General features: G+C 40.2%; 1 long non-coding RNA gene across 1 annotated transcript; it reads left to right on the forward strand.

Annotated features, from left to right (window-relative positions):
* Positions 1-1,728: 1,728 nt before the first annotated feature.
* LOC310996964 lies at positions 1,729-5,932 on the forward strand. Its single transcript, XR_014595922.1, has 3 exons — positions 1,729-1,838; positions 4,228-4,290; positions 5,754-5,932. It is a non-coding gene; the product is annotated as an uncharacterized lncRNA (long non-coding RNA).
* Positions 5,933-10,176: the final 4,244 nt, after the last annotated feature.

The raw sequence follows: 10,176 nt of genomic DNA on the forward strand, positions 1-10,176 counted from the left end.
AAGCCGGGCTGGTCACTGTTTCATTATAGTCAACAGGGCACTGCAATTTATTTTCAATCTACTGAAATACATTTAAGATGTCAACTGTGTTTTAATCCACAGCTGAATCGTCCCAGAATACACTATTTACTTGTGTTTGCATAGTGCCTGTTAATACTGTTTTAGAAAATTGCTGGCTTTTTTAAATTAAAGTATTTGTTTATGAGCAGTTTCTGAAAATTTGTGTCTTCAGTGAAAATAAATGTATTTAAAATAAAAGTCAGAAATCAATTTTAGACATTGGTGATTTTGGTCTTTTGTTGAGAGCATGAAAATCACTGGCCAACAACCTTATCCTTTATCGCTGTGGGAATGATTGCCAATGTCACTGATTCAAATTAAGTCATTTTCAATTTAATTTAAAAAAAAAGTCCAGTTAGCAAAGTCACCAATTTTTGCAAGAGGTCATTTACCGTAAACGTTCAGGTATAAAAGGGGGGAACATCTGTCCCTGTTGACCCCTTTGATCCTGTTGAAGTTCTGGCAGATGTTGCACTGGGCAGAACAGATGAGAGAGGTGTGACAGAAAATCAACAGCAGCAACATCCAGAGCCGATCTCGCAGCTTGGCGTGACGCCATTTACTGCACCAGGGAGCTGGATGCAGCTCTGACCTCCTTGCAGACTCGGAGGCTTTTTCTCCCTCCTTCTACCATAAAACCATTTTATGTAGGTTAGTGGAATTAAAGGACTGTATTGCACCCGTGACTCTCAGCCCACATGCAGAGCAGATCACCGGATCAATAGCTGCCCTCGGCTTCTCTCCCCTGTGGCTGCTGCTGGGAGAGCGAGGGCTGTCACTGAAACTCTTCCTTCAAATAAAGCAGTTTCAAAGGTGCCAGACGTTTCTATCTTCGCCGGCCAATTTTCCCTGTTGACTTACAGTAAAGCATCATGCCATACATGTTCCCTCCTGTTTCTTCCAGGTTGACTCATTAACCACCTACACTATTTATTTCCTGCTGGTCAGTTATCACTTCGGTCAAACACCATTTCTTAATTTGTATCAATATAACCTGCATGTTTCTCTGCTGCCTCTTATTCATCTGCAAAGGGCAGAGAGATGTTCAGCATTGACAGTAAACTACAGGCTTAGAGAAGATGAAAAGTGCAACAGAGCCACGTTGTAACTTAGAAATATGAGCTAATCCATGTGCTGCGCAAAAGAAAAGACAGAGAATAACATCTCATTAAATAAATGGATGTGTTCAAATCATGGCTGTTATGCTGATCTCTGTTACTGTTTCACCCGTAGGGCATGTGGGATATGATATTGTAGATGTTTCCACCTGTGTGCCTTAATTAGATCTATTCTCTTTAGTTAAAAAAGGAGCTTTTTTCTTTTCCTGTGACATGTGGTTAGTGAAGCTTTTTTTTCAGACTCTGGACTTTAGACCAAAAAGGAGTTTCAAAAAGATTATCTGTGTTTGTTACTGATTAAATGATCTGCTGAAATCCATTAATCATTGCATGTACGAAATGACAAAAACTCAAACAGATGCTCATTGCAAGCTCTTTGCAAAAGGTTTGGCACTGCAGGTATAACTCTCCACATATTCAGTTTTGAATAATACAAAAGAGAAAAGCAGCCCACACTTTGCATGAAGGCAGGTGTTACTGGTTAATATTAGATATTCATCAAAAAATATAAAATCTGAATGAATACATTTTTATTCTTGAATCGAATAATAGATCAATGGTCTCACCAGATGTGCTCCTGCTGGATAGATGAATACATAAAGTTGTGGGAACTGGAAGCAGCGACTTTACCTCTGAAATGAAAGAAGCTCCGCTGCAACTGTGAGTTAACAAACCAAAAAGTCTGAAGGCTTCATGTGTGTGAGCAAAGATAATTATGTGTGGTTGTACGACTGGTCTCTTCTATTAATGCAGTGACAGGCCATGATACATGCCATACTATACTGTATATGTGTGAGGGAGGTGCTGTGCTGGTGATATGTGAGGATAGAGGATTCCCCCATAATACTAATTCACCCCCTCCCACGCCCATCAGCAATATGCATCTAGTGATTTTGTCTCCCTTCCCTGCCTCCAATATTTCTGTCCCTTATGCTGTGGGACACAGTAAGTCAGTCCAGCGGTGTGGAAAATTAGATCATTAATTGGGAGTCATCAACAAGGTATCTCTGATAAGTAATTTAGTGAGTCTTCAGTTGTGGTGGATGAGCTTTACTCATCCTCTACAGTCTATTAAAGGACGAGGCCGGCACTTTTCTATATTTTTGTCCCAGTCAAACCACATTTAAACAAAGCAAAATCAATTTTCTGAGTTTTCTTCAAAGCCCAATCCACTCCAACAGAGGGTTTAATTATTTTTCTTTTTAACCCTATTCTATTAACCCTCCTTAGGGACTATTTTCAGCTGTGGATTAATACACATTTGGAGCTCTTGTGAGTGACATTTTACAGCCATAGGGCAGTGTACTGTATGTGGGATCAAGATCAAATACAGTGCCCATGTTCATATTAATGAAGAAACATGTCAGCCAGAGCAATAATGTGGCTCCTGATGTGTTTTATTAGCTTTTGGGAAACAATGGAGCTCTGACACAAAGGAAGAATGCAAATCAGTCTTTGGAGATACAGATAATGCTTGTTGTTTGATCATATCATTTCCGGTTGCATGTCTGTGATTTGAGTCGTTTCATGAGATTTAACCATGTAAAAAAATTCTTCAGATTTATAACAGGTACTGAATTTCTAGCTCGTGTCACTCTTCCTTTTATTTTCTTTGTAAGCTGCTCGCCTGCTGTGCCAACCTGCTCAGAGCCTCACATCTGCCTCTGCAAGCTACAAATGAAGGCTGCAAAGTGGATTTAAGAATTTGTGCCTCCGTAAATATTTGGTTGTGCCATGGTGAGTGCCTGGGGGGAGAGAGAGAAATTGCTGGTCTGTTTGGCAAAATAACTGAATTGCTGGCTCCCACCGCAATCTGAAGTCCAGCGTGACAGTAACTACCCCCTCCCAACCCCCCCGGCAGCACCAGCAGAAAGAAGGAAGATCCCAGGAGTATTTAGTGCAGCAGGGGGGGGGAGAAACAAGGACACACATAGTAGATGAGACCAACATCAATTTTAAAAAACATAATTAAATTGCCCACAAGGACAGACAAAATATACGGATCAGTTAGGATTTATTAGGTTGCAGTTCATGTCACTTTACTTGAATTTGACAGCTGCTCTGGGTTTAGTTGAGTGGTCTGCCTCAGTTCATCTAGTCAAAATGGCTCTTATCATCTTGAAATGGATCACTACCCTTTGCAGTGCGCTTAGATGGTTTGTTGATTGCATGGAGAGAAAACAGGCAATATTAAAGTCTAAATTGAACATTTTAACTCTTCCTCTCCTTTTTTCCCCTTCAGCATCTGTTTTCCCACATAACTCTCTCCCTCCCACTTGAATGGCTGATTGACATGGTTTTACCCATCTATTGCTTACTTTGTGTGTCTCTTAAGAGCAAATGCAGCCAGATGAATGGGTAAGAGGGAGAAGGGACACTGAAATGTTCTGTGCAGATGAGGGAGACTGAAAGTGTGATTGTGTTTATAGTCTGAGGCACCATAGAAAGGTGATACGGATGGAAAGCTGACATTGTTATGGTTCTCACAAAACCCATTTGCTTTCACTTGAATGAGAATTTTCCAGCGGTTATTAGGAGTCCTTTGAACGTTACATGCTTCCCTCACTTTTATCACACTTTCTAAAATTGGATGATGTGACAGGTAAGGAAATTGCAACTTCAGTACTTTAATCTTTATACTGTAGCAATTCTAAAAATGCAAATGATGAAGAGGGCTTTGAGCCATTTATAGTAAAACCAGCTCTGAATCGGCCTACTACTGCAAGTTTCACAGAGTACGCTAAATTTATTATCCACAAATTATTCCATGATTGTGTTTTATGAGCTACTTACATTGGGTCTTGAGGGGTTTTTTTCTTTTGAAATTTACTGCAATGATTTATACCTGTTTTTTTAATCCGATTCCTAGGTTTATGTGAAAGGCTGCGAAAAGTTTTAAGAAACACAGAATCCAAAAATTAGCCTTATGCCGTCATGAATCTAAATCTCGGACACATGACTGACCCCGCTTAATCGCCACTGTGTCTTCTCTGAAATTGAAAATGTGTCATGTCGAGCCATTGACTTATGTCATGTAATTCTTCATCAGATGAACAGAAGATTTGGAGCTGAATCGACCACGGGGGTAGAAACTCTGCACTGAAATGAGAAAGTAATGGCTGCTGCTGTGTGTTTGTTCCATTAGGTCTCATTTCTAAATCATGTGAAAAATAGCACTTTTAATTGAAATCTGCAATGATTCATTCAAACGGGCAGAAGGATTTTGGTGACAGAAGTCGTGTGGTTATGTGGAGGTTGTCAAAGCGTTGGCTGCAATGAAAGTCAGACCTCAGAGACTGTATGAAGATAACTGGTGCAGGGGAAAGATAGGGAAAGGACACACACACACACACACACACACACACACACACACACACACACACACACTGTTCATGTTTGTGCGGAGGATGATGCTTGATCAGTAGATTTAAATCGTTTTGAGATGTTAGATGGAGGTTGTTGCAAATCAGTTCCTAATTATTGTTTTGCATTTAAAATGTTTTAACAAAATTTACCTGCAATTTAACTCTCACAAAGATGCAGACATTGCTATTACAGACTGTAGGATTCTGTCCATAAACATAATTTTCACACACAAAATTGATCTTATATCTCTTTATAAAAATCTTTCATTGCTGCAAAGTTAAACGAACACATTTTGTTCTCCTCTGCCTGGTCCCTGGAAGAGACAGATGACACATAACCCTCAAACCAGGACAGAGTCATGGCATGGTATCCTACGCAGCACTGACTTCTGGCTCATCAGGACGACCCAGCGATATCATTTAGTCAACAGTAATCACTAAAGAAACTTGCCAGATGAGTCAACTCTTTGCCAACTTTCACTCTGACAGATGCGACATATTTGCTGAAGAGCACTCGTTTATTTTGATGCAGGTTTTTTTGCTCTGTTCTCCCAGCACTGCATCAACTCTTCATTAGTGGTCGATCATTGGTGGAGTCTCTACTCTCACCTTAAATCTAATATCTTCATGTCCTCTCCTCCACCACAGTCCTCTTTCTGCTGAAGCATCCCTCCTCCTCCTCCTCCTCCTCCCATTCTGCTGTACATAATAAATCTCCTTTCTCCCTCTTGCACTCAAAATTCCTTGTTTCTTTAATTAGTGTTTCTCCATTATAAATGATGATTCTAGCTACACAGAGAGATTTGTTACATTCATTGTCAGGGCTCTGTGGTTTTGACTCTTGCACTCCTACTAATGGTCTTATTTTTTCTTAGCTCTAATGTTGGCTGTCCAGGACTTAAAGCTCAATCTAGCTTTACCCTAAATGCAATTTGCCTTCTGTATTAGGACTTAAGCTCAAAGAGTAACTGTAAATCAGAACTGTCCAAAATGGAGAAGCGTTTGGGTTCATCAATATTTATTTCCTGCGTGATGATGATGATGTTAGTGAGAAGCATGCAGCAGAGGATACAGTCCAGGAAGATGACACTGCATTTAGTGCTTCTATCAATGTGGAATTTCCTTAAGCAGAATCAATGTCACAACAAGATTTTCTGTAACGTTTCTGTCTTTGAAATTTCACCACGCTTTTATTTTCCATTTTGATCAGTTCCTGCTTCAAATTACTGTCAACGGCTGTGTCAATACTGCACTTTCATGCCGGCAATGTACTGTAGAGGCGTGTTTCCGCACCAGATGCTACAGGTGAGTAGCTGTTTTTCATACGAGGTACCTTGATATAAGTCTTTTGGTGCGGTCATTAAGATTTTGTACCTTACCTCGCATGGTTTGAAAGAAGTCAATAAGAACCACTGTAGCTGTTGTGAGGCAGCAGTATGAATGTAAAATGCCATTTTTCTCATCAGTGTCCACAGCTTAAGATGCTTATAAGTTAGGAAAACAGAGGAATGAAAGCACTTTTGGAGAGATTCCCTGTTTGTGTGATTATATCACACGCAAAACAGGCAGCACTTCACAAGTGTAACACACTGCTCCTCCTGAATTACTGCCCATGACAGTGTTGATTAAATGAAAACTCTTGTGCTTTACAGCCTAACGTGACATGAGTGTCAGTGCTGGCTGTCTGCTCCAGACCAGGAAGATACAGTAATGATTGCTCAACAGTGACGCTGCAAAAGGTTTTCAGTTACAAGTAATACAGCCACGAACATATTTCTTTGTTTCCATTCCTCCAATCACAGGCCAAGATGAAACCCAACACTGATTGGAAAGAAACTACTTCAATGTGCAGTAAAACCAACGGTGATGGCTTTTACATGTAGAAGTTGTATATGACTGTATTCTGTAATATAAAGTCCATATGCTCCCTCCCTCTCCCCCTCCCCTCCACCCTCGTTCTCACTATCTTGCTTCTCTCCTTTTCCCACTGGGTGGAGGAGCTATAAATTAAAGTGGGGAATTACTGCTAACTGTTGGAATAAATTAAGGCGCTTTTGCGTCTGTAAACACCGTCTGACTGCGTAATTATACTCCCACTCCCACTGAGACGCCATGGAGAGGGAGGATAAGGAGGGAAATGCAGCATAGATGGAGAGCAGTGGCAGTGGGAGACAGAGAAGATGAACAAAGTGTCATGGGGAGGGGGGGGTCAGATATTAGATTCAGTCCAGCGTTGAGTCCTGGATGCTGGCTGGGCACTCCTACAGATTAGGGGGGGAAAGGTGACTTTGAACATCATGAGCTCAATCACTATGTTGTTCATTACACCTTAATGATACAAGGCAAACACCGGAGTTGCATCTCAGTACTTGAGAAAGTCTTAATGGATTCTTCACATGGTGCATTTCCTACTGAAAGAAAAACATGTTCAACAACATCACATAACAGTCAAGCTCTCACTCTGTCGCCCTGTTGTGTAGTTGTTGCAGTGCATGGGCATTTTAATGGCGAATCACATTCAGCAGTACAGTAGTTCACCGAATGGGCTTTAAGAGCCACTTAATCACAAAAGGATCTTAACAGCTGGTTACAAGAGTCAGATACACATACGGGCGTCAGAGAGAGCGACGTCATCCGTCTTTGCGTAAATAACAAATCACAGTTCGCTTGTGTTGTGAGAAGCAGGCAAATTTAATTAACATGTTTGAAAATGCGCACACTTCTGTTACACCCACATCAATTGCTGACAGTGAGACATGCACTCAAACAAGACTGTTGACATTAGCCAATACAACACATCTGGCGTAATAGTCCACTCACTGTTTCAATTTGCAGCTCGAGCATTCAGTCAAATAAATGAAGGGCAGAATACATAAAGCTCAGCTCATCTTATCATTTGATTGCGTATAGCTGTTGTAAAGGAAATCAACAGAGGCCCCTGACTGTCAACGTCCGGACCCGCCAGCCCGAGGCCAGCTGTGATTGGAGCCATCGGTGACTTGCACACACACGCACGGTAATGTCAGATGTCTCCTATGATGGCGCTGTATAAAAGGAAGTGTCTAAGGTGTGTGCATATTCAGCTTAACACTAATGTCACAGTTTGCCAGAGGCTCCCACCTTTCATGAGCAACTGACATCTACAAACAAGCCCCTTTTTTCTCACCAACCAATATTTGAAAATCACCTGTCACAACATTTTTATGGAATCGTGTCATGAAGTTAATGCACGATGTGGGAGTTGGGTGACACCACAGAGCACATCATTACCTCTGTTTACCCCCGTGTCTGTTCATTTGTCAGAAGGATTACACCTAAAGTACTGAACCTATTTGCACCAAACTTGATGGAGGGATGGGACATAGACCAGAGAGGAAGCCATTCAGTTTTAGGGACCGATCTGGATCATTTACGATTTCTGAATTTTAATTTTCTTCCTCTGAAGTCTGGTGTATGTTGTTCAGCACTGGTCTTGGCTGGGGTCTGCACTTTCTAAATGCCATCCTCGTTCAGATTAGGGTTATGAGGCTGCACATTCCCATGCACTCGAGATCAGTGGTGGAGACTGAAGCAGCACATCAAACGGACCTCCTTGCCTCTCTGTCAATCACCTCTCAGTGAGGAGGGCCACACTTACTCTCTTTCCTCATATTGGGCTAAGGTTATCGTCTGTACTTCCTGCCATGCTGCAGCACTCTCTGATCTTACAGTCAATGACTGTGCTCAGAGAAACAGTGACATAAATTTGAGGTGCCCAAAATTACATCAAATGCACTGCAAGCACAGGAGTGCATGATGGCATAGAAAACTATGAGTCGCTGCACTTTTCATTTTTCAAGGTCCTGCTGAATCATTAATGCTATATGGTGATGCTCTGCATTGTAATCACAGGAGCCACTCACTGATCATTGCTTATACAGTTTTGCCTTACAGTACATGTATAAAATGTAGCTTTTCCACGCAAATCTCAAACCTGGCTTTTCAGAGAATATGATCGAGGGACTTGAAACAATATCAAAACTGTAGAAACAGCACATTCAGTACGCTGACATGTGCACATGTAGGTAGGGGAAAAGAGGCTGGAGCCGTGCCACGCCTAATCACGAGCTCTTGTAGTGTATTTTGTACCTCCTAATTTGTAAGTAATTTACCCTGAGAGTTACTTTTGTGTTTAGTATATAATCCACCTCAAATTCTTTACTCTTATCTTTAGTATTGTCTTTTATCTCCAGGTGTGTCCTTTACCTGCCTGAAGGTAAATGACTGTTATAATATAAAACAAGGTTTTGTTTAGACTGTACACTATATGTTTACGCTAGGTCACTTTTTCTGGACACCTGTATTTGGTTTGTTTCACCCATGTTTAAGTTAGCCTAAAGGTTAACTGTTTGGTAAGGATGGCAAATACCAGAGGGTAATTTGGACAGGTTAGTTATTGTTTTAGTCTATGACCATCTTGGTCACCTACATCCTTCTGTTTAGAGAAGGTGGAGTTTTAGAGTATATAAGGTCTGGACTTTTGGCCAAGACCCAGAGGTCTCGTATCTGGCCCCGGAGACTTCTCGAAGATTCGGCTTTTTGACACTGTATCTTTTTTGTAATAAACCATTTTTTACCATCTACAAAGAAGACGTGTCAGAGTGGTCATCTTTTCATCAGCATCGACATCGAAATATACCACAAGTTGGCGTCACGAACTTCGGACGTGCTGTGACCTTCCGGCTTCAGCTCCTGCTTCGATTACACACAAGTTAAGGGTGAGTTTTCTACTAATCCTTGTGCTAGTTTGCTTTTTGGAGCTGCTGTCTGTTAACTAGGTTGCACCGTTAAAGAACCTTTGTGGGTTTAATTTGTTTTGCTGATGATTTGGCCATCTCCTAAATTTCTAAATGTCTTTTAGGTATTTTTTGTTATCTTTTTAAGTAGATATGTCTGTATGTATAGTTTAACTATAATATGAGTTGTGGAGAAGTAAGGACTTCTTCCTGTTTAAGACGGACGTATTTTGAATAGTTCCATTCAAAAAGGGGGGACATAGTGAAACTATATGAGGAATGTCTAAGGTTAAACCAAGTATAATTTAACTATAATGTGATTAGGTGAAGAGTAAAAGTCTCTGAAAGTCCTGTGTAAGATAGACATTAGATTGACGTAGTCAAAGTTTTTTAGGCCTAGATTAAAAATAAAGAGAGATACCGGTAAATACTACTTGTAAGGTAGTAGAGAACAAAGTTGAAAGAATAGTAGTAAAACTATTTCAGAATGAGCGACGTCGAGGAAATAGTGAAACTATTTTTGTGCACTTAAAAGGAAGTGTGAATGTTCTGTATTGGGATCCTTGTGTGTGTGTGTGTGTGTGTGTAGAAGTGTATGAAAAGTTATTTGTCTATTTATGCATTAAGTTTATATGTGAAAATTTTGAATATTTTGAGAATAAGAAGGTTATAATAATAATATTAATAATAATAATAATAATAATAATAATAGTAGTAGTAGTAATAATAGTAATGATGAAAATACATTAATATGAATTTATAAGATGAGATATCTTGTTTAAATGAGCCAGAAAAGGACTTTTAATAACATATAGAATTTATGAGCTTTCTTGGAGACTTTTGGGAAAATAAATCTGT

This window comes from Trachurus trachurus, assembly GCF_905171665.1.
Source record: "Trachurus trachurus genome assembly, chromosome: 14".
NCBI classification, from domain to species: Eukaryota; Metazoa; Chordata; class Actinopteri; order Carangiformes; family Carangidae; genus Trachurus; species Trachurus trachurus.